At 49.1% G+C, this 25,683-nt stretch overlaps 1 pseudogene; it reads left to right on the top strand.

Annotated features, from left to right (window-relative positions):
• The first annotated feature begins 226 nt into the window (after nt 1-226).
• LOC137522350 (zinc finger protein 2-like) overlaps nt 227-25,683 on the top strand; it is a 62,955-nt pseudogene continuing 37,498 nt past the window's right edge.

Below are 25,683 nucleotides of genomic sequence, written 5' to 3'. Positions count from 1 at the left end.
GCTCCCCGGGAGCTGCAGGGTCTCCTATGCCGCCTCTCACTGCAGACAGAAGGACCCCACAGCTCCCTTCCGGCTCCCCCATCCTGCGCGGACTAGCTTTCCTCCCGGCGCACGAATACAGCATGACGTGCGTGACGTGACGCAACACACCCAGCGGCAGCGCCGGCCGCGTCACCGGGCCCCGTGCCCTGGCAATGGGCGGAGGGATCTCTTTTTCCCAGAATGTGGATCCGGAGGAGGTGAAGGATGCGGATGGGAATGGTGTGTGGCGGGGGTCGCTGGCTGATGCTTGTGCGGTAAGTGGGGCGGAGGGACTCCGGGGAGCTCAGCGTGCAGCCTCTGCCCCGGGGACCCCCAGGAGGGAGGGCGGTGCGGGGAACACCCGGCTCTGTGACTGCAGCCCCCTCATGTCAGCTGACCCCGCCCCCCTCTCCACTCACAGCGAGCACAGGCCGGCCTGAGTGATGGAGCGGCCTGAGACTGCTGGAGGAGGGGGACCTGACTGCTGGAGGGAGCTCTTCTGCAGGGGGACCTACTACTGCTGGAGGAGGAGGACCTGGCACTACTGGGGGGAGGAGGACCTGTCACTGCTGGAGGGGGACCTGTAAGTGGTGGAGGACCTGACTGCTGGAGGAGGACCTGACTGCTGCAGGAGGGGGACCTGTAAGTGGTGGATGACCTGACTGCTGGAGGGGGACCTGGCACTACTGGGGGAGGACCTGACTGCTGGAGGAGGGGGACCTGAAACTGCTGGAGGAGGACCTGGCACTACTGGGGAGGACCTGACTGCTTGGGACCTGTCACTGCTGGAGGAGGACCTGTCACTGCTGGAGGAGGACCTGTCACTGCTGGAGGGGGACCTGTCACTGCTGGAGGGGGACCTGTCACTGCTGGAGGGGGACCTGTCACTGCTGGAGGGGGACTTGACTGCTGGAGCTGCCTGAGGCTGCTGGAGGAGGACCTGGCACTGCTGGAGGGAGACCCGACTGCTGGGGACCTGGCACTACTGGGGGAGGACCTGACTGCTGGGGACCTGGCACTACTGGGGGAGGACCTGAGTGCTGGGGTCCTGGCACTACTGGGGGGACCTGACTGCTGGGGACCTGGCACTACTGGGGGGACCTGACTGCTGGAGGAGGAGGAGGGCCTGAATGCTGGAGGGGGACCTGACTTCTGGGGACCTGGCACTACTGGGGGGACCTGACTGCTGGAGGAGGAGGAGGGCCTGAATGCTGGAGGGGGACCTGACTTCTGGGGACCTGGCACTACTGGGGGCACCTGACAATGCTGGAGGGAGCTCTGCTGCAGGGGACCTGACTGCTGGAGGAGGAGGACCTGACTGCTGGGGACCAGGCAAAACTGGGGGGACCTGACTGCTGGAGGGGGACCTGGCACTACTGGAGGAGAACCTGACTGCTGGAGGAGGAGGACCTGTCACTGCTGGAGGGAGCTCTTCAGCAGGAGACCTGACACCTGAGGAGGATGAATGGACAGTCTGGGGGGAGCTCTGCTGCAGGGGGACCTGACTATGCTGGGGAGGACATGACTCTTATGGGGGGGAAGCTTGTCTACAGGGGGACCTGCCACTTGTGGAGGAGATATACTAGAGGAGGACCTGTCACTGTTGGAGGGAGCTCTTTAGTCGGGGTACCTGACACTGGTGGAGGGCAGCTGCTGGGGGGGGGGGGGGGGGGTACCTGACACTTGTGGATGAAATATACTAGTAGAGGACCTGACACAGCTTTCGGGAGCTCTTCTGCATGGGGACCTGACACAGCTGGGGGGAGCTCTTCTGCATGGGGACCTGACACAGCTTTCGGGAGCTCTTCTGCATGGGGACCTGACACAGCTGGGGGGAGCTCTTCTGCAAGGGGACCTGACACAGCTGGGGGGAGCTCTTCTGCATGGGGACCTGACAAAGCTGCAGGGAGCTCTTCTGCATGGGGACCTGACACAGCTGGAGGGAGCTCTTCTGCATGGGGACCTGACACAGCTGGAGGGAGCTCTTCTGCAGGGGGACCTGACACAGCTGGAGGGAGCTCTTCTGCAGGGGGACCTGACACTTTGGGGGGGGGGGGGGTTGGCTTGACAGGGACCAGCCACTTGTGCAGCAAATATACTAGAGGAGGACCTGTCACTGTTGGAAGGAGTTCTTCTGCAGGGGGCCTGACACTGGTGGGGTGGTTGGCTGGACAGGGGCCTGACACTTGTGGATGAAATATACTAGAGGAGGACCTGAGACAGCTGGAGGGAGTTCTTCTCCAGGGGTAGCTGACACAGCTGGGGGCTATGCTGGACAGGGACCTGACATTGCTAGAAGTGGACATGACACTGTGGGAAGGGGGGAACATTGCTACAGAAGGACTTGACACTGCTGGGGGGGGGGGCATTGCTAGAGGAGAGGACATGATTCTGCTGGGGAGGGGAGATTTGCATTAGGTGGACCTGAGACTGGTGGGGCAGATTTGCTGGAGAGGGGCCTAACAGCTGTGAGGGGGACATCAACTGAAGGAGGTCTGCAAATTGCATGGTGGGATGAATGGTGATATGCTGGAAATGGACCTGACACTAATTTGGGGGGGGGGGGGGGCATATGCTGAAGGAGGACCTGAGACAGCAGGCAATATTACCAGTAATAACATCAGCAGAGTACCACACATAGTTCATTTAACATGGGTAACACAAGTGTTGCTATGGTAATGTGTTAAAGGACCACTGCAGCAAAAAAAAAGTAAGCAGTTAAAATCTCACAGAACCGTAACAGTTATTGGACTAGTACATCTCCTCATAGGGGGATTTCAGTGTTTTCTTTGTTTTCAAAAACATTTCCTGGATGGCAGTTGCAAAGTCTAACTGGCAAAATACTATGCAAGTGAGTAGGGAGGCTGGCTGGTATCTTACTATTTTGGCAGTTAGGAGATGGACTAGTCCAAAACCTTTCGGTTCTGCTAGATTTTAACTGCAAGTAACATAACATGAATTACCTATGTACAATGGCTCTCGCTAATTGCGCAATGTGTGGTACTCTGCTGGCATTAGTACCCGTGATATTGCGGTGCGCAGCCTGTGCGTGGCATTATTACTATTGGTTTGTGCATCAAGTTCCATGTCACTTCATGTACCCTTTAAAAGCTGAACTTAATATATGACCCTGAAGAACAGCCCCTTCCACTCAAGCTGCTGTCTGGTTAACCTCCGTCACAAACTCCCCTCTGATTACAGCGGAAAGGGCGGGGTTAAAGAGAACCTGAGATGGGGCAAAATAAAAAATGTGTGCATACCTGGGGCTTCCTCCAGCCCCCTCCGGCCTGATGGCTCCCCCGCCGCCGTCGTCCACTGCCTGCAGCCTCCACAAATTGCCCCCGAAAAGTCCTCTGCTCCGTACTGCATACAGTGCATGCCTGGTTATGCATGCTCCCAGCTATGGGAGCGCGCACAGCTTGACTCCGACTGGATGACTTGCCACGGGGCCATTTGCGGAGGCTGCAGGCAGTGGAGGATGGTGGAAGGTACACTTTCAGCTGTACCCCTGCAGTATTCTCCCTAGAAATTTTTTCCTGCCGGGTGGCATGAAATAGTAGCTGGGTAACATGAAAAAGTAGCCGGGTGGGGCAAGATGTGAGAATGCAGGGCTGGTGCTTCTCTGCACAACTCTGCTTACAGCATAGGAGGAGGTGAGCAGATGACAGCCGAGTGCTCACCAAAACTAGCCGGGTGGGACACCCGGCTAAAAGAGCCTGAAGAGAACACTGCCCTGCTATCTCATCCTCTATGGACAAAGCCAATAACAGAATGACAAGTGCTCAGTTAGGCCCAGTGCACACCAAACCCGCTAGCAGATCGTTAAACCGCCAGCGGTTTTGGGAGCAGAGAGCTGATATTTGCCGGGTGCACACAGAGTGGATTTTGTATGAGATCCTCCGGCCGCATCAGCATCCGCGTGGCTAATGTATCTCTATGGGCTGGTGCACACCGGTGGTTTGAGGTTTTAAGCAAGCCGCAAACGTGCAGCAAGAGGCACGTTTGCGGCTTGCTAAAAACCTCAAACCGCCGGATCCGCCCAGTGTGCACTGGGCCTTAGAGCTAGTTCCCAAGAACAGTTGACAGTCAGTGGAAGGGCTTGCTGCTGGGTTTGTAGGCTTCACAGTTGACTGGAGACATGGCTGCAGTGCAGCAACTGAACTCAGTATTTGACATCTAGTTGCCACTAGACGTGGCGTGTTACATTGGCTCTGTTGACCGTCGGCCAGTCAGGACCACCCCCATTCAGCTGATGGACAGCTGAGCTGTTTTTTGTGAACTTCAAAGAGCACTTTGGGGGCTGGACAAACATTTACCAAACACTAAGTACATTTTACAAAAGGAACTTCATGTTTTTATAAACAGAATGAAGTGTGCCTGCTGCGATGAGCTGTGAAGTGGGCAGCGCAGGAGGTGGTGTTTAGCACATATAGTGTAGTAACCTTCTCACTTATATTCTAACACTCACATTTATTCCTCCATTCCCACCCTTTCTGTTCTGGCTTCACATCTGGCAGTCCTCTGGCTTTCTTAAAGGGGAACTGAAAAGAGAGGTATATGGAGGCTGCCATGTTTATTTCCTTTTAAGCAATGCCAGTTGCCTGGCAGCCCTGCTGATCCTCCGCCTCTAATACTATTACCCATAGCCCCTGAACAAGCATGCAGCAGATCAGGTGTTTCAGACTTTAAAGTCAGATCTGACAAGACTGGCTGCATGCTTGTTTCTGGTGTTATTCAGATACTACTGCAGAGACATAGACCAGCAGGGCTGCCAGGCAACTGGTATTGCTTAAAAGGAAATAAATATGGCAGCCTCCGTATACCTCTTACTTCAGTTCCCCTTTAAAGTGTACCTGTGATGGCGAAATGAAAAGATTTTATACTCACCCGTGGCTTCCTCCAGCCCCATGAGCACCAATGCGTCCCTCACCGTCCTCCCGGCTGCAATCAGCCCTGGTAATCTGTCACAGTCGGCCTTTTTGCGCATGCGCGGAGGCGCCACACATGGACAGAAGAGCTGGCTGGCGCGACTTAGGCAGATTCTCGGGGCTGATTGCGGCTGAACGGATGTACTCAGGAGGACAGCGAGGGACGCATTGCTGCTCATGGGGCAGGAGGAAGCCCTGGGTGAGTATAAAATCTCTGCATTTCACCATCCCAAGGTTACTTTAAACTCATTGACTCATATGCAATTAACTTTTCCCCTGACTTTTCTCACCGTTTCTCCTAGGAGATAATTTTACATCTTCTCTACAAAATAAAGGTGTATTTTACCACCTCCGTGTAATATGAGGGTTAGCAGACTTTGAATACTTTAAACAGATTTGTGAAGGTAAGCGCTTATACTATGTGAAGGTGGTAAAAAGCAAAAACTGACACTTACTTGGGGCATCTATCGGCCCCCTGCAGCTGTACTGTCCCGCGCCGTCGTCCTCCGATGCTCTGTTCCCCGCCGCTGGCGTAATTTTTTGTCTAACTAGACGACTAGAACTGCAGCTGCGCACGTCATCGGGAGCTTACTGCGCAGGTGCAGTTACTGTAGTGTGCCTGTGCAGTAAGCTCTCGATGACGTGCACGGGAGCAAGCACGCGCGCAGCCACGGCAGCGCAGCCGCAGTTCTATTCGTCTAGTTAGAAGAATAATTACACCGGTGCCGGCGGCAGGGAATGCATGATCGGAGGAGGCCGGCGCGGGACATTACAGCTGCAGGGGGCCGTTAGAAACCCCAGGTAAGTGTCAGTTTTACTTTTTAAAAGACACGGAGAACCCCTTTAACTTTTCAGCATGTTGCAACTGAAAAAGTACTTCAAAAAAATTAGGTACCAAATAAACTTCTTTATTTAGGTATTATTGGTTGGCTTAAAACTTATTGAGTGTGTGTGGGAGAGCTGGCAGGCACTCGGGGTGAACGCTGATAATAAACAAAAATATGATGTACCCAGACAACTATGTGCTTAAGACTAATAAGGAAAGTTATGTTCATGAACTGTGAGGCATAGGAAAAAAAAAAAGTGGCACTATAGTGTTTATTGTGCAAAAGGTGACACAAAGATGCAGGTTCAAGGCATCAGCAGGATTTGACAGTATGCAAGTGTTGCTATGGTAATGTGTGTTAAAGGACCACTGTGCACATCCTCCTTAGAGAAAGCTTGGCGCAAGCCACGCGAAACGGTCGTTAGGCCGTGGACCCTCTGGCACCCACCGCTGCTGTACTCCACCCAGACACCACCAAAGATGCCATTGGTATGACTTTTGAAATGTTATATGATTTTTTGCATACTGTCAAATCCTGCTGATGCCTTGAACCTGCATCTTTGTGTCACCTTTTGCACAATAAACACTATAGTGCCAGACTTTTTTTTTCCTATGCCTCACAGTTCATTAAAACTTATTGATAAGGTGTGAAAATATCTCCACACAAGAGAAAAGCTAAGTGAACAGGGGCCATTTATTCCTCCCATCTTCTGAGTAAGCTTTCCTACCTGAGAGGATTTTTTTTAAATGTACCCAAGGTGTAAATAAACTTATGATAAACAAAACTTTTATAAACAATTACTGGTATATTTATCCTCTTACTCCTAAAAATGACTTTTTTAAGTATCCCAGGGTTTGCTCTTATATTTATATGTTTATAAAGTAGGTTGAATATTTTGCTGTCTCTATTCAGTGGCTGTCTATTAAGTGTCCCAGAGTTAGAAAAAGGTCAATCGTTCATGTCTTTTATCTCTTAAGGGGCCCATACACCCAACGATTTTCCCGCCGATATACGGCAGTTTCCATCACAGTGATCGAATCGGCTGTGAAATCGCCGCGCACACAGCTGACAGAACGGTCGATTTCCGTCCTAAATCGATCATTCCCGTCAATCCGTCCGTGCGGAAGATTTTTCTCGATCGCCGGCGGGTCGGGAGTGCGTCGATAGCGGCGTCCGAATGCCCGACGACCGACGCAATACAGCGGGTATACATTACCTGTTCCAGCCAGCACGAGTCCCCTAGTCCCCGCTGTCTTCTTTCCGCGCTCGGTTTCGGACCAGCTGCAGCTACACAGAACTTCCTGTCTCGGCAGGAAGTTTAAATAGTAGAACGCCCTCCACTGTTTAAACTTCCCCTGGACAGGAAGTTCAGTAGCTGCAGGAACGGTCTGGAGCCCGGAGCGGAGAAGAAGACGTCTCGGGGACCGGGGGATTCGTGCCGGCCGGAAGAGGTAATCTATTGCAGGGGGGGGGGGGGGGGGGCGGCAGTAGCGGCGGCTCCACAGATTGTGATCGGTTTCAGGTTGAAATCGATTCACAATCTGTTTGCAGTCAAGGTGGCCATACGATCCCTCTCTGATCAGATTCGATCAGAGAGGGATCTATCTGTTGGTCGAATCTGATGGCAAATCGACCAGTGTATGGCCACCTTTAGTTGTATTATGCCAGGAAAACGTTTATGGCTGTAATTTGCTTATCAGTGATGTTCACTATACTGTATTCCCGAACAAGACATAAGCTGTCACTTCCATGCCTAGAAATTAACTCAAACAGCAAAATAAAAACAAGTAAAACAGCCTGGTTATTCATGTTTTGTACTGTACATACACATGTTTATCTCATCATGTCACATGTCGCCTCGGGTACACTTTTTTTAAAGTGAACCCGAGGTGAGAGTTATATGGAGGCTGCCATATTTATTTCCTTCTAAGCAATACCAGTTGCCTGGCAGCCCTGCTGATCATCTGCCATACCAGCCATACCCCCTGAACAAGCATACGTAGATCGGGTGTTTCTGACAATATTGTCAGAACTGAGAAGATTAGCTACATGCTTGTTTCTGGTGTAATTCAGACACTGCTGCAGTCAAATAGATCAGCAGGGCTGCCAGGCAACTGGTATTGTTTAAAAGGAAATAAATATGGTAGCCTCCATATCACTCTCATCTCTGGTTCACTTTAAAGAGAACCCGAGGTGGGAATTTATTATGCTAGTGGGGCACAGAGGCTGGTTGTGCACACTAACACCAGCCTCTGTTGCCCCATGGTGTGCCTCCAAGACCCCCCTGCGCGACGCTATACCCCCCCAGTGCTGGCGACAATGTTTACCTAAGCGCTGTCTGTCAGCGCCGCTCCCCCGCCTCCTCCTTATCGGCGCTACCCGCCTGTGTCCCTTCCCTCCTGCTGATTGGAGGGAAGTGACGTGGTGGGGTAGCGCCGATACGGAGGAGGCGGGGGAGCGGCGCTAACAGACAGGCATGAGGTAAACATTGTGCTGGCGACACGCTGCGTGTCGCCAGCACTGGGGGGGTATAGCGGCGCGCAGGGGGGTCCTGGAGGCACACCATGGGGCAACAGAGGCTGGTGTTAGTGTGCACAACCAGCCTCTGTGCCCCACTAACATAATAAATTCCCACCTCGGGTTCTCTTTAAAGCCTAGTTTAGGCTCTTGATTTTCTTAAAGTGGAACTGAATAGTTAAAACAAAACAGTTTCACTTACCTGGGGCTTCTTCCAGTGCCTTGCAGCCTTCCTTTCCCGCACCGGTTCTCCACGAGCCTCCGTTATCCCGCCATCAGCTACTTTCATTAGTCATACCGTCGACTTGTAAGTTGGCAGCAACTGCGCCCCGAGCCACACGTATCCTTTGCGTTCCCATCCGCAATAGATTCCTACGCTAATAGCGCAAGACGATATTGCGGGCAGAAACGTGAAGAAAAAATACGCGGGGCGCACAGGCACAGCTGCCGCATCGACGGTAACGAAAGTAGCTGGCGGCGGGAGAACAGAGGATCGTGGAGAACCGGCGTGGGAAAAGAAGGCTGCAGGGGGCTGGCAGAAGCCCTAGGTAAGTGAAACACTTTGGTTTAACTATTCAGTTCCAAAAAATTGAAAATGTCTGGACAGGAAGTAATTGTAATTCTCACAGAGGAGGACATAGGGTGGCAATAAAGTCCAAAATAGGTTCTAGCCACTTTACACCAACTAAATAAAACTTAAAAATTGAGAAACAATGAAAGTGCAGCCACTACGCAGTTAAGCATCACAAATTAGAAAACATACATAGAAATAAAACAGCGTTACCAGGTTACGCAGCGCCAGTGAATTTTTAAGTAGCCCCATTGCCACTTTGCACAGCCCTATATAAAGCAAAGATCTGCACACACAGCCGGGTACCTGGGGGCTCAGTGCTACAGCATCCAGCAGTCACCAGCCTCTATTCGGAGCAGGTGCTAGGCTTTTGTTTGTATTTTTAACATAACAATATAATTAAGTGAAATCTGATCGACAGGGAATGTCCCACAGACCAGAAGTAAAATAATCACTATTATTTGAGCTCTCTGCTCCAAAAGATCCGCCTGGGAGCATGAAACTGCTTAAAACATATCCGTAATGTGCACAGGTAGCAGAAAACACTTTTTTTTTTTGTCCATTTTCTTGTGGAATTAAAGCACAAATGAGACATGTATGGAGGCCGATATACATATATTTCCTTTTGAAACATTGCTTGGCTGTCCTGCTTATCCTCTGCCTCTAAAACAGGAGATGATCCCTTGCGTAACGATTCGGGAAACGATGTTGTGCAGACACGTTTTTTGTTGTACAACAAGTTCTTAGCCTTGAGGCTAGCGAGGTGTTCTGTAGCGAATGAGGGGGCGGAGGCAGAGCTGGATTTGGGGGAAGGCCTGGGACTAGGGCACCAGAATCCGAGGGGTAGCTGACAGGTGGGTAACTTCACAAAGCCCATGCACCCCAGCCCTGATGGTGGGGAGGTCTTGCAATGCCACTGGGGCTGATAGAAGTATCAGGGCACAGGCACACACTCTCCAGGGTGTGCTGGTGGACCACAAATGAAGGGAAGGGAAAGAGGCTCCCGACTGAGCTGTTAACACGTGTGTATGTACCTTTACTGAAGTGTGATTGGATTAGCCGCATGCTTGTATCAGGTGTGTGATTCAGACACTACTGATGCATGAAAGATCGGCAGGATGTAAGGCAACTGGTGTTTAAAAGTGACTGGATAGTGTACTGGTAAAGGGCTCTGCCTCTGACACAGGAGACCAGGGTTTGAATCACAGCTCTTCCTGTTCAGTAAGCCAGTACCTTGGGCAAGACTGCTGCTACTGCCTGTAGTGATGGCTGGATAGTGTAATGGTTAAAGTGGATCCGAGATAAACTTTTTACTCATTGCATAATTGTGTTCCTTTCATATAGTTTATAGGGCATTCCTCAAGCCAAATACATTTTTTTTTGTTTTAATACTCTAATTCACCACTGTTAGTGGTACTTGAGGACAGGGTTGAAATGCCCTGCTCTAATTCCCTATAAAATAAACAAGCCTCGCCCACAGCTCCTTTTGTGCCTTGGCACTGTAGCAAGGGCTTATGGGAGCTCAGTCTGGGCAGGAGGAGGAGGTTACTAGCCATTGATTTCATAGGCAAAAGGGAGGAGAGGGGACTGAATTTACACACAGGCAAGCTGGTAGCATCTCCAGCCCTCAGCCTGTGATAATGTGACAAATAGAACATGGCTTCCCTCATTGTATCACAGGAATAATCATACACTTTTGAAGCTGTTTGCAGCTAGATTTGCTGTGTAAACTATCTAAACTTTAGATAAGAGATATAGACAAGTTACTTGTTATAGTTAGTTTTTTATCTGTAATCCGCTTTAACGGACTTACGAGGCGAAAAATCAGTAAAAAAGTTAAATACCTATTGTGCATTAACATCTTTGGGGGACGCTATCCGCGCCCCTCGGTCCATCCGCCCCCCCCGGTCCATCCGCCGCATCTTTTATACAGCCATGGCTCCTGTGGGGTCCCGACCCGATTCCTCGGGTCGCCTTCACCTGCCCCAATCAACATGGCCGCCGGGTCCTGCCGCACCCGTGTCGTTCTCATAGTCGCAAGCGCGGCTGCGCAGCTCTAAGTCCGCCTCCATCTCTGACCTCATTCCCGGCGGTCTCGCATGATTTACGTCCACGAGACCGCCGGGAACGAGATCAGAGATGGAGGCGGACTCAGAGCTGCGCTTGCGACTATGACAATGGCGCAGGTGCGGCAGGACCCGGTGGCCATGTTGATTGGGGCAGGTGAAGGTGACCCGAGGAATCAGTACGGGACCCCACAGGAGCCATGGCTGTTTAAAAGACGAGGCGGATGGACCGGGGGGCCCGGATGGCGTCCCCCAAAGATGTTAATGCACCATAGGTATTTAACTTGTTTACTGATTTTCGCCTCATAAATCCTTTAAGGGCTCTGCCTCAGCTTCATGTTCCATTTTCTGAAGGTATATCGCAAAGTGCTTGAAAAAGCACTTTGTTTAGTGATTTCCTGGGTGCTTTTTTGAATAAATACATTGTATATATTTCCGGGTTAAAGAGTTCACTTCCTGACTGACTTCGGGTAGTGAAAAAAATAATCGCTGAGCAGCTTGCGATAGCACTGGTAATTTATGTGAACAAGGCTTAAAGAGGAACTTCAGCCTAAACAAACATCATGAGGGCAGCCATCTTTTTGGTTGAAAGGAGGAGACAGGGAGCATGAGACACAGTTCCAACTGTCCTGTGTGCTGATCACCCCTCCCAGTTGCTAGGCAACGTTAATAACATAGGAAATCCCATCATGCGTTGCACAGCATCAGGGAAAAAAGCCCGGGCAGTTTTCTTTGATGGGTGGAGCTTAGCTAAAAATGCAGCTACAAATGATGCTTTGGTAAGAAAAACAAAGTTGTGATGCTTTGAAACTGTTAAACACCAAGCCTTTTCAGTTCTGCTGAGTAGATTTTTAGTCCGGAGGTTCACTTTAAGGGTGTGTACACACCTCTAATTTTGATTGGACAATTTTAGAACTTCCATGTAGGATGATGGCTTACCTACACAATCTGTTTATAGTACAGTAAAACCTTGGATTGAGAGTAACTTGGTTTAAGAGCACTTTGTAATTCAAGCAAAACATTTTTGTTAAATTATGACTTGATATACAAGCAAAAAAGTATACATGCGTCACCTCATCACAACTGAGCCAATAGTTCTCTCTGACCTTGCCGCTGCAGGATTGTACGTATCTGAGTGTAGAGACTGTGAAAAGTCACATATCCATGAAATCCTCAAAAGCAACTGTCATTGGATAAGTTCCTTGTTAAAGGAGTCATCAGGCTAAAAAAAAAAAAGCTTTACTCACCTGGGGCTTTCTCCAGCCTCTTGCAGCCGACTGTCCCACGTTGATCGCTCTGCTCCCCGCCGCCGTCCCGGTCTCCCGCGAGGTGCAGAGGCCGAGGTCCTTACTACACCTGTGTGAAGCGCGCTGTCAATCATGGCCAAGTTGCCCGCAGCCATGATTGACAGCTCGCTTCACGCAGGCGCAGTAAGGACGACCTCTAGGTCGGCCTCTGCACCGCGTGGGGAGCCCGGGATGCTGGCGGACAGCAGAGGAGAGGTCAGCGTGGGACAGTCGGCTGCTAGGGGCTGGAGAAAGCGCCAGGTGAGCAAAGCGTTTTTTTTTTTTTTTTGCCGGATGACTCCTTTAACCTCTTGAGGACTGCAGGGCTAATCCCCCCCTAGTGACCAGGCCATTTTTAGTGAAATTGGCCACTGCAGCTTTAAGGCCAAGCTGCAGGGCCGCACAACACAGCACACAAGTGATTCCCCCCCCCCCCCTTTTCTCCCCACCAACAGAGCTCTCTGTTGGTGGGGTCTGATGGCTCCCCCCATGTTTATTTATTTTTTTTAATAAATATTATTGTTCGTTTTTTTTTTGTTTTTTTTTAACACACTTTTTTTCTTTAAATCCCCTCCCTCCCCTCCCCTCCCTACCCACAGCCAGCCAATTACTGCGATCGGCTGTCACAGGCTTCTGCCTATGAGAGCCGATCGCTCTCCAGTGTCCCAGGGGGACAGCCGTGTGACGTGGCTGTCCCCAGTGCAGCGCTGCTGCTGATCGCAGCGCTGCACAATGTAAATAGACGGCGATCACGCCGTCTAACAGTCTCCCGAGCAGCAATAGCCGCTCGAAGACTGAAGGCGGGGCGGAGCTCCGCCCCCCCAAGCAGGAGATGTGCGCGCAGCCTGCGCGCGATCTCCTGTAAAACAGAGCCCCAGGACTTTACGCCAATTGACGTTAGGCGGTCCTGGGGCTGCCGCCGCAGCCACGCCCATCGGCGTGACGCGGGCGGCAACTGGTTAAAGACACACACGCAAATACTACATGCACACTATAACTGTTTTTGGATTGTGGAACAAATCGCCTTGAGTTCCTATTAATTCTTATGGGGAAGTTCGCTTTGATATAAGAGTGCTTTGGATTAGAAGTATGTTTCCAGAACAAATTATGCTTGCAAACCAAGGTTCCACTGTATTTACAATCTGCGTGGAATCGGTAAAATTGGCCATTTAAAAATTGGATGTGTTTATGCACCCTAGGTGGCCATACATTTCTGCTTACTTAATTAAAAACACTTTGAAGAGTTACATTGTATATAAATTACAACAAATTGCAGGATCAGACTCTTGTGTCCACACTGTCTTCAAAGAACGCACCACAATCAATCGTTAAAATATACCATATAGCAAAAATACTCACATGAGCAACAAACAGCCCCCACTTGTATATACATGTAAATACTACTCAGGCAGAGTAAGATTCCTGGGTAGGGATAGTCATTCTCTTGGCTCCTATCAGAATTGTCTTTATACAGTATAATCTTGTTCCAATGAACTCCAAGGAACCAGGAATGGTGGTTTACTATATAAGAAATTGTCCCAGAAATGGCCCAGCATGCCCTGGTACACTCTCTGCTGCACAGGAGCAGCTCTGTCTTCCCATTGGAGGTACAGTACAAGCACTTGTCCTAGAAATGGCCCAGCATGCCCTGGTACATTCTCTGCTGCACAGAAGCAGCTCTGTCCTCCCATTGGAGGTACAGTACAAGCACTTGTCCTAGAAATATCCCAGCATGCCCTGGTACATTCCCTGCTGCACAGGGGCAGCTCTGTCCTCCCATTGGAGGTACAGTATAATCACTTGCCCTAGAAATATCCCAGCATGCCCTGGTACATTCCCTGCTGCACAGGAGCAGCTCTGTCCTCCCATTGGAGGTAAAGTATAATCACTTGTCCTAGCAAATGGCCCAGCATGCCCTGGTATATTCTCTGCTGCACAGGAGCAGCTCTGTCCTCCCATTGGAGGTACAGTACAAGCACTTGTCCTAGAAATATCCCAGCATGCCCTGGTACATTTTCTGCTGCACAGGAGCAGCTCTGTCCTCCCATTGGAGGTACAGTACAAGCACTTGTCCTAGAAATGGCCCAGCATGCCCTGGTACATTCTCTGCTGCACAGGAGCAGCTCTGTCCTCCCATTGGAGGTACAGTATAATCACTTGTCCTAGCAATGGCCCAGCATGCCCTGGTACATTTTCTGCTTCAAAGGTTAAACTCTGTCCTCCCATTGGAGGTAACAGTACAAGAACTTGCACATTTAGTGTACTACAAGGTGAAGTATACCTTAGGGCTGCATAGCCAGACTGGACATATTGCTGGTACACTATCCAGGGCTCCTTAACAATTGCAGCCATCACTGAATAGAGGCAACCACTCGATTCCTGTGAGTGGTTCCGATACTTCTGCCAGCGGAACTTGAAGCACCAGACTGAAGAGAGCAGCCGATCATGGGTGATACACTTGCACACATTTACTATATCCAGAGTCATGTAGGGGCCAAAACTGTTTATTATAACAGGAGCTTTATTATATCAGAGTTTACTATACCAGGCGTTGCTCCCATAGACTTATAATGGCGATTGGCCGGTACCTGGAGAGGTAGTTTACTATACCTGAGTTTATTGTTCGAGATTATACTGTGTACCAGTATACTTTATCTGACTGCAGTGTTCTCTCCAGGCTCTTTTAGCTGGGTGTTCCACCCAGCTAGTTTTGGTGAGCGCCCGGCTGTCATCAGTTCACCTCCTCCTCTGCTGTATGCAGAGTTGTGCAGAGAAGCACCGACCCTGCATTCTCTCTTATTGCCCCACCCGGCTACTATTTCATGCCACCCGGCTGGAAAAGATTCTGGGGAGAACACTGAACTGGTAATAAGAGGCTCAGTAGTCCTGGCACAGATGTGACCCCATCACATCACCGAGCAGACAGATTGTACTCCCATTACATGAGAAGACCCGCAAGAGATTTAAAGTGAAACTAATCTCAGAACTTCATTTTCTTCTGCTCTAAAATATCACCCACAGCATAACTTATGGAAAATCCTAACAAAAAAAAACAACCCTGAAGTTTTAACTTGGTTTCACTTTGCAGGGAGCACTGAAGGGGTTAAGCCTCCGTGTTTACTGTGTGAGGAGAGCTGACTTGGCAGAGCTCACCTGTAGTCTATTCACAGCTGCTGATAAGAACTAATTAGACCCACGCAACACAGAGCAGTGGATTTCTGTAGCAACTATATGTGGAATAAAGAATTTTCATTTTGTGCTTTGCAAGAGTCCAGGTCCGCTTTAAAGAGGAACTCCAGTGAAAATAATGTAACAAAAAGGGGCTTCATTTTTACAATAATTATGTATAAATGATTTAGGCTAGAAGCACACTAAGCAAAATTTCTTGCGTTTTTCAGGAGTGCACTATTGAAACACGCATGCAATTCTGCTTGGTATGCACCCAGCTTAAGTCAGTGTTTGCCCATGGTAAAATCTTTCCTCTCCCTGATTTACATTCTGACATTTATCACATGGTGACATTTTTACTGCTGACAGGTGGAAGAAGATGCTGCTTCCTTTTTTGCAATGAGGTTCACAGACAGGAAACTGTCAGGACCATGGTCCTGACATCACACTGTGGGAGGGGTTTCACCACAATATTGGCCATACAGACCCCCTGATGGTCTGTTTGTGAAAAGGAAAAGATTTCTCATGGGAAAGGGGGTATCAGCTACTGATTGGGATGAAGTTCAATTGTTTGTTACGGTTTCCCTTGAACTCTGGTGACAAAGTCCATCACAAGATGAACTGCTTCTTATGTGGACAGTTTTTGTCGGTGTTAGTTCACAGAGCTGACATATGGTGTCCTAAGGTGTATTTCTTTGACCAGTTGCATCAGAGTTCCACGTACCATACAAGTGAGGTCCATAGAGTAGTCAAACCGCTTATAAGGGTGCAGACAAAAGTGGAAGGATCTCACGGGTCTTCCGAGGGACCCCTCCAATCGATCATCCCTATACATTTATAGATTTATTCTGGATTCAGAGACTGGCAGAAGCACAAAGCCAAGTAGTGCAACATGTAGCAGCATAGATGCCACGATAGTGCAGTCCTACATGTTTCGCCGTGGCCGTCTGACTTGTGGCCACGCCCCCTGAGGAAGTCAGTACACACAAGAGTCTGTTCCTGCATTTTGTTGTCATTTCGCAGACAGCAGCACATATACTGTTGCTTTGTTGAGGTTTAGGAATCCCATTGCGAACGCACCGAAATGCATGCAATTCCATAGTGAATTGCAATGAATGGGCGGAAACATCACACCGTGCAATCTATGTAGAATTGCATTGATGGAATGAGACCTTACTGGGCATGCACAAATTCCAGACTGCCCATGCCCAGTTTCAGAAAGGCAAAGGGCACAAGCGCTTCCTCTCACTGCACACGTGTGGTTCAGAACCCCTGCATGCACAATGCTCTGCTTCATGACCCCGTGCACTTCTAGGACTACATGAAAACAGAACTATGCAGAATGAGTAACGGGAGGACAAGTACAACTAATAGCATCTCTGGTATTTAACCATCTGGGGACCGCCTAACGCCGGTGGGCGCGGCAGCAGCCCCAGGACCGCATAACGCCGATTGGCGTCAAGTCCTGGGACCGCAGTTTCCCAGGGAATGGTCGCGTGCATGCGCGATCGTTCCCGGCCACTTCAGCCTCTAGCCGCCGATCGCATATAGCAGGCTGTTTGTAAACGAAAGGGGAAAGAAATACCCTTTGTTTACAACTGTACAGCGCTGTGGTCCCCGGCAGCGCTGTACGAGATCGGCGGTCCCCGGCCTCTGATTGGCCGGGGATAGCTGAGGCGGAACAGGACGGATTGCCGTCCTGTTACAATTCAGAAAACTGGGGGGAGGAGGGAGAGAGAGCCTCATAGAGGCCAGAAAAAAACAAAACACTGCCGCAGCGAGCGGACCCCTCCGCATGTCCCCTTAGGGACAAAAAAAGGAGGTGTGTGATCGCTGAGCTGCATAGCTGGGCTGTGCAGGAGGCTGAAAAGCCTGCACAGCCCAGTGCTGCAAAAATGAGCCTGGTCGTTAGGGGGGGGGGGGTTAACACTGCGGTCATCAAGTGGTTAAAGAGGATCTGTTGTGAAAAACTTAAAATTTAAACCACATACAAATAAGAAGTACATTTCTTCCAGAGTAAAATGAGCCATAAATTACTTCTCTCCTATGTTGCTGTCACTTACAGTAGGTAGTAGAAATCTGACAAACGGGCTAGTCCACGTCTTCGTGGGGGATCCTCAGCATGGCCTTTATTCTTTATAAGACATTCCGTGAAAATGATTAATACAGTGATGCTGGCCAGCCTTGCTGCACACTATTTTAGCAGTTGGATGGCGCAACTGCCATTCACTAAGTGCTTTTAAAAATAAAGAAAACCCTGAGAACCCCCCTATGAGAAGATGGGCTAGTCCAAAATCTGTCGGTAATGTCAGATTTCTACTTCTTACTGTGACAGCAACGTAGCAGAAAAGTAATGTATGGCTCATTTTACTCAGGAAGAAACGTACTTCTTATTTGTATGTGTTTTAAATTTTACAATTTTTGTGACAGTTCCTCTTTAAAGAGATACTGAAGTGGAAAAACAAATTATGATGATTTGTATGTGTAGTACAGCTAAGAAATAAAATAGTAACAGAGACATAAGTCAAATATTGTTTCCAGTACAGGATGAGTTAAGACACTCCAGTTGTTATCTATGCAAAAGAGCCATTGAGCTCCACAGAGAGCTCTGTCTTCTGAAGCTTGTTATCTCAACTGTCAGTCACTTTATTTTCTTTTTTTTCCAGAGGACAGGTCAATAGTTCACTGGCCTGCTCTGTAAAATCATTTAGAATGCTGAGTAGTGTGTAAACTGTAAATATTAGAGAATTCTGCAATGTTATAAAAAACACTAACTGAAAATAAAAATATGAGAATATTTTCTTTGCTACTAATGTTCTACTAATTATATATACTACACAACCAATTTATTATATATTTTTTTTTTTCCGCTTCAGTGTCTTTTTAATTTGTGCCACACTGTAGTTTCAAAGCTTTTGTGCATTACAGGTTTGCTTTAATCTTTGCAGTGTACAGACTGGAATTTCCCTTTAAGATTCTACATTTTCGTCTTTCAGGCATTAATGGGTTTTTTTGCCTTTTTAAACCACACTGACTTACTGCTGAGCCTGAATGCAAACTAGTGTTCGCTCGCGTATGTGTGAGCTGATGTCACCCTCCTGTAAAAATGCATTGTGAAGAAGTAGACAGACTCGGGTCCTCTCAAATTAAACTCCCATAACACATTTCTGTGGAAGTCAACGGGGCAGGATAGTATCAGTGTCTTATGGAAAACTGTCTTTTACCTTTTAATATTCCATTAGGCCTGGAACCCACTACAAAGCGCAAATGGCTATCACAATCGCTAGCGTTTTTAATGAGCGTTTTCTGGCGATTTTGGTAGCGATTTAAAAATGTAAGCTTTTTGCCAGCAATTGTGTAGGGATTTGCGATTAGCGGTTTTAATTCTGATTGGTTCATTTTTATTTTTTTTTACAGTGTGCAGTAATTTAAAAACGCTATCAAACGCTCTGTATAGTGATTCATGAGCGATTACGGCAGCGTTTACATACTTTACATTGCAAAGACGCTAACGCTCAAAAAATGCTGCATTTCCTGCGTTACCGATTTCGGTAATCGCAATCCCTCCGGTGGAATTTGGCCCATCCATTAACATTAGCTGAGCGTTTAGGGAAATCGATAGCGTTTTGAATCGCTCCCTAAACGCTCACAAAATTGCTTTCTCCCTTGAAAGGTAGTGGCACAGTCAAGCTGCCACAATAGTAGCATGTCAGTAAGCAGGCCAGCCGGCATCTCTGCATGGATTGTTGCTAGGAAGTGCTTTAAAAAAAATACAGGACCCCTTGAGAATGCCCCATGAGGAGATGCACCTGTCTAAAACCTGTTAATAAGTGGTTCAGCCCATCGGATTCATAACACGGACTGCACCCTTTCTTTCACTGGAATTTCTCCTGGCATAGAAGCTGCCCCCCCCCCCCCCCCTCCCTTTCTCACAGTCCTTATTTATAGAAGTCTTAGAGATGTTATCTTGAAATTTGGGGTGTAAAGTTGGTGTGGGGGGGGGGGGGGGGGGGGTTGGCCTATTGCGGGTGATAAGTGTGCAGTGGCCTACAGTTGGTGTGCGTTGGAGCTTGCTGCAGGAGGTATAACCGCCCTTGCTGCAGCTTGCATCCTAGTGTCCCATGTGTCTTCTGTACTGGCCACTAGAGCACCAGGGTCACTGCAGTTTTATGATAGTGATCCTGGAGCTCTAGCGGCCAGTTCAGAAGCTGCAAGGGACACTACAGGAGGCAACAAGCCGGAGCCGAGGGCAAGTATACCTTCTACAGCACTCTGCACACGTCAGCACACTCCAATGCGCGCACTCTGCACACGTCAGCACCAGGGCTGTGGAGTCGGTCCAAAAACCCACCGACTCCGACTCCTCAGTTTAGGATTTCTCCGACTCCTCGACTCCGACTCCTCTAATTTGCATATTACAATTTTGTTGATTAACAGTATGTAACGTGAAATTCGTCTCTTAACTGCCAACGCTTAGGAATTTTACAAGACAACTGAAGTGAGAAGAATATGTAGACTACTATATTTATTCCCTTTAGACTAAAACTAGTCCTTGGTAAGAGTACTTGTAAAAGGTACAAACCGGAACAAAGAACATCTATCAGGCCCTAGGCAATGTAACTGTGGGTACATGTAAGAATGATGTGCAGGAGAATGAGGAGATTCTTCCTCTATTACACATTCTTCATGTGCAATCTGAACCAGGTTTATGGGTGATAGACAACACCTCTGTGTTCAATGTGCACAACATTCTCAGAGGATTCCCTGCAGCTCTGTGGGGAGTGCATATGTAGAGTATAGTACTACTGTGTAACAAAGTAAACCTGAGACAGATGAAATTAAAGTTTTATACATCCCTGGGGCTTCTTCTAGCCCCTTTCAGGCTAATCAGTCCAGGTACATGAGCCAGTCTGGCGTAGTGCGCATGCACACACTCCGCCGCCAGGAGCATACTACACCTGTGCAGCACTATTGCGCAGGTGCAGAATGTTCCTGGCTGTGGGAGCGGCATGTGGCCGGACAGCGCTGACTGGCTGAATTACCAGGACTCATAGCAGAAGATCCAGGTGGTGGAGGACAGCGAGGGAGTGATTGGCCTGAAGGGGGCTGGAGGAAGCCCCAGGTATGTATAAAACTTTTCATCCGTCTCAGGTACCCTTTAATTCGTAGTCACCAAACCAAATTTTAACAACATATCAAATTATTTGATTTCATGAGCAAAGAGAGTGCATACATTTGCATAATGAGAATCAACGCAGAATTATTTCCATCTCATTGACCATCTCTATTAGTGACACGGCTACACATCAGGCTTTATACTCAGAAAATCTAGCTGCAAACAGCTTCAATAGAATATGATTATTTCTTCCTGTGATACGACAGCAGCCAGGCAGGCTTATCTGCATCTTGAGCAAAAAAAACCTAATCCCCCCCCCCCCCTCTCCTCCTCCCCACTGCCTCTGAAATCTCTGCTAGTAATACCTCCCCCTCCTCCTGCCCAGACTGAGCTCCCATAAGCCCTTGCTACTGTCTGAAAGTGCCTTGGCTCTCTGAAAACCTGTGGGCGTGGCTTCTTTAGTTTATAGGGAATTAGAGTATTAAAACAAAAAAAAGTATTTGGCTGGAGGAATGCCCTATAAACAATAGGAAAGGAACACAATTATGCAATGAGTAAAAGTTCATCTCGGATCCACTTTAACTTAGAGACACTGAAGCGAGAATAAATCTCGCTTCAGTGCTTATATTCAGCAGGGGCATGCTTGCCCCTGCTAAAACGCCGCTATCCCCTGGCTAAACGGGGGTCCCTTACCCCCCAAATCACCCCCTGCAATTTCTACGATCAACTTGGTCATAGATTTTGCTGCTGTTGAGGCAGGGCTAACGGCTGCAGCCCTGCCTCTCAGCGCCGTCTATCAGTGGCGCATCGCCGCCTCTCCCCCGCCCCTCACGGCGAAGGAAGACTGAGAGGCGGAGATACGCGCTGACAGACGCGCGTGAGGCAGGGCTGCGGCCATTAGCCCTGCCTCAATGCGGAAGTGATCCCCCGCTGCACGGAGGGGATTTTGGGAGGTAAGGCACCCCTGTTTAGCCGCGGGATGGCAGCGTTTTAGCAGGGGCACACATGCGCTTGCTGAATATAAGCACTGAAGCGAGATTTATTTTCGCTTCAGTGTCTCTTTAATGCAACAGAGGTTTATTCCTGTATACAGAAGTGTAAAAGTAGATGTATGCATCCTGCAAGGCCAGAATTGTTTCCTGGCTGCTAAAGACTTCTGGGTAACGGAGTTCTGGGTAACGGGGGCTTTACTGTAATTTTTTTGTATCACAATTCCATTGATTCACAAGTTTACTTATACTTTAATGAGTCATTTTTAGGCATAAAATCCTAAATCCATTCACTATTTCCATCTTTTTAATAACTAAAAAAGGCTCCTAGTTAGGCAATCCAAAAGTTCAACTGATTCCCCTAGAACAGTGATGGCTAACCTTGGCACTACAGCTGTGGGAAAACTATCAATCCCATCATGCCTCTGCCTCTCCGAGTTATGCTTAGTGTTGTCAGAGTATTGCAATGCCTCACGGGACTTGTAGTTCCACCACAGCTGGAGTGCCAAGGTTAGCCATCATTGCCCTAGAAGGATATCGATCCCCATGACCCCAGCTCCTAATTCTTACATCAGCCGCAGTAGAGAAGTTGCAGTGCATGTCGGGGTTTTTTTCCCCCTCTGCTCCTCTCTGATTGGCCGCATCTATGAGCATCCCCCTCCTCCCCGCAGGCTCCCACAGGATGAGGCAAATCCTGATGTCATTTCCTCCCCTATTCCCCCCCCCCCCCCTTGGTATCCCCTCTCCTCCATGCAGAATTAGGGCTGGTGCACACCAGAGCGATCCTGAGTGTTTTTTAAAACGCGGGGAAAACCGCTTGGCTAATTAAGCATATTTTAGATTTCTGAGGCATTTCTGCATCAATGTTTAAGTATAGGAAAGTGGAAAACGGCTCTGAAAAACGCTAGATCAGGGCTGTTTTCCAGGCGTTTTTTGTTACAGAAGCTGTTCAGTAACAGCTTTACTGTAACAATATGTGTAATCTGCTACACAAAAAAGCTAGGCATGTTTAGAAAACCTCTCATAGGCTCCCTGCACACTGCAAATCCGTTTTCCGATTCTGATTCAACAGAGAAACGCATCAGAAAACTCCGCAGCATGCAGTAAAGATTAAAATGTAAAAACCGATTAAGAAGCGGAATCTGAAATGCATACAGTGTGCAAGAGGCCTAAACATGCCTAGAATCGCTCTGAAATCTGCTTCAAAAACCTCTAGCGTTTTGCAGATCTGCTAGAGGTTTTGGTGTGCACTGGGCCTTACAGAGCGCAGCGGGGAGGAATAAAGGCAGCGCACACAGACTCGCCTACTCATGGTTCCAGGCTCTGGAGTTACCGTCTATACTCTCTCTGCACTACCGCTGGCGGGGAACTTGAGCACCTGGAACCATAATGAGGTGAGTCTGTGTGCTCTGCCTTTATTCCTCCCTGTTGCTCTTTGTAATAGTGTGGGGAGGAGGGGAGATACCATGGGGAGGGAGTAAGGGAGGAAATTCCATTAGGATTGGCTTCAATCCCATGCAGAGGGATCAAATTGCAACTTGTGATTAGTCACAGATGAGGGGGAAAATAGGCTAAACTCTCTAAATACATACAGGGTGCATCTCTCTGTTTTCTTTCTGTCCCATGCAAGAGTTCAGGTCCACTTTTTTTCTCCTGTGTGGAGATATTTTCACACCTTATCAATAAGTTTTAAGCCAACCAATAAGCAAAAATACTCCAAATAAGTCAGTGGCGTAACTAGAGCTCACTGGGCCCCCTGCGAAACTCTGGGTGGGGAACCCCTTTGACCCTGCTGCACACTGAATAGGGACTGTCTACAAATCTTTGTTTGCCAAACTTTGTATGATTCCTTATCAGTAACTGAGCAGATGCAGTCAGTAGAACAATTGTGCAGAGAGCAGAAAGTTTTTTTCTCTCCATGTCCTTAGTTCTCAGTTTCTAAGGACAGGGGAAAGAAACTTTTCCCCCTACAGGGCCCCCTGCTGCTTCTGCCCCCCCCCCCCCCCCCTGCAGCTGCATCCCTTGCAGGGTCTATTGTTACGCCCCTGAAATAAGTGTATTTTATTTTTTTTAACCTCCTTTTTTGCTGTACTTTTTCAGTTGTAAAGTGCTGAAAAATTAAGCCTAGTACACACATACAATTTTGATTGACTACTCTTATCACCTCCATGTAGTATAAGAGCTTGCCTACACAATCTGCTCATAATATTCAGTCTGTTTAGGATAAAGACCAGAGGCGCCAGAAAGAGTAAAAACATATAGGTTTTTTGCACCTGGGAGTACTAATAAACTGTGAATATTTTGACCAAATATTGTGGTCTCGATTGGTTTTGAGTCTGTGAAACGGGTGGTGAGTTTACCTCCCCCCGGGTTTTTAAACCTATATGTTTTTACTCTTTCTGGCGCCTCTGGTCTTTATCAGAATCAGAATCAGATTTATTTCGCCAAGTACAACGGGGGTTGTACCCGGAATTATTTTTGGCTCATACAGGGTCGGAGATGGTACAACACATACGTGCAATCCAACACATACAATCAGGTACAGTATACACAGTAAACATCTACCTATATATACATAATGCACATAACCATAGTGAAAGGACGCGTGGGTAAGTCTGGAGTGCTATGTGAGGGGAGCAGCCTGCCGACTATCGACGGCGCTCACTCGCTCCACAGCAGTTCCAGATGCCCCGCAGTGTGTCCTGAAAAAGAGTGGATAGAGAAAGAGAGAGAGATAGAGAGGAGGGATAGCTAAAGAGAGACAGAGGAAGAAGGAGAAGGAGCCAAGGCAAGAGTAGGGAGACAGAGGCAGAGGCCTTTTAGGGCTGCAGATTGAGAAACACCCCTAGTACCCGCAATCAGTCCAACAGTCCATCCCTGTGGTCCGGTGCCCTGATGTAGGAAGGTGGGCAGCTGGTCTTCAGAGCTGGATGGTGGAGCAGGCTGGCGCTGGCACAGTCCACAACAGTGGGTGAGGTAGACCCTGGGTGGCCGAGCAGGCTGGGGGCTGCGGCTGGTGGAGACCCTCTCTTCGAGCACAGCCGAGGATCTCTGCCATGTGGGAGGCCCAGCAGGAAGCGGCGGTGGTCAGGCCTTTTGTGCACATGAAATGAAATGTCCTCCATGCCCTGGGCTGGCGTCCTAGACTCCTAGGCAGCGGCCCACGTGGTGGAGGGGGGGGGTCCTGCAGCCTTTGTCAATCCCGGGCTGAGGAGGATGGGTGCTCCTGCAGTGCTGGTGGCGTCCTGGGTAGCGGGGGTACAGTAGCCCGTACGACCCACACCACGTGGACACTGAGCTCTCGGTCAGCAGCTCTCCAGAGAGCCTGCTAGGTGTGGGGCCTCCTGTAGTTGCGGTGGCTGGAGGAGCTAGCTTGGGGCAGCAGTCGGGCCGCAACCGGGGATCAGACGCCGGTCCAGGTCACGGCAGCAGCGATGGAGAGCTGCAAGTGTGTCCTGCCTGACACTGAGTGCAGGGGGCAACATCCTGTGAGGCTGGAGCAGCAGCTCGTTCCTTCCGAGAGCTGAATGGATGGCGTCGGGGCCAGCGCGGTGGAGGACAGATCAGGGCACGTGGGTCCTGATCAGCTGGCCGCCCGATCAGCTGGCATGCCGCCGCCGCGCGCTGATGGTATGCGCTGATGATCGAGCGCTGCGGAGAGGCTCCTCTGTGTCCCTCCATCCTCCCCGGTAGGCTAGGGGGGACCTGGGTGGCATCGCAGACGGTCGATGGTCCGGGGGCAGCAGAAACAGCAGAGCACAGTGCTGCCTCTGCCTCTCCATGCCTACACGTGGTCCGCCGAACAGCTGATCCTATCGCCGTCCATCGTAGCCGTTGTGTGGCTAGTGCAGAGCCTGATCGGCAGTGCCCATATTCCCCGCCTTCTACCTCAGCAAGAGGTGAAACAAGAGATGAGTGAAGGAGAGATTTACGTCTAAAAGAGCAAAAAAGGCCGGAGCCCTGTGGCCGAGGCGTCCGAGTCCGGCGCCATCTTGGTATTACATTATCCTAAACACAATGCAGTCCACCTGGGGTGGCAAGGATTTTTCCTAACTTTTTCTACAGAGAGCGACATTTTACACCTGAGTGGGGTCAGGTTCTAATTCTCCCCACCTGCATGTGGAGTGGTTGCCTAGGGGCAACCTATGTTTGTGAGTATATATCTACTTTAATTTCTGTGTGTCTCTCTTTCCT

This window comes from Hyperolius riggenbachi, chromosome 6 (assembly GCF_040937935.1).
Source record: "Hyperolius riggenbachi isolate aHypRig1 chromosome 6, aHypRig1.pri, whole genome shotgun sequence".
Lineage (NCBI taxonomy): Eukaryota > Metazoa > Chordata > Amphibia > Anura > Hyperoliidae > Hyperolius > Hyperolius riggenbachi.
Note: the sequence above shows the minus strand (reverse complement) of the source record. Positions and strands in the feature narration are given on the sequence as shown.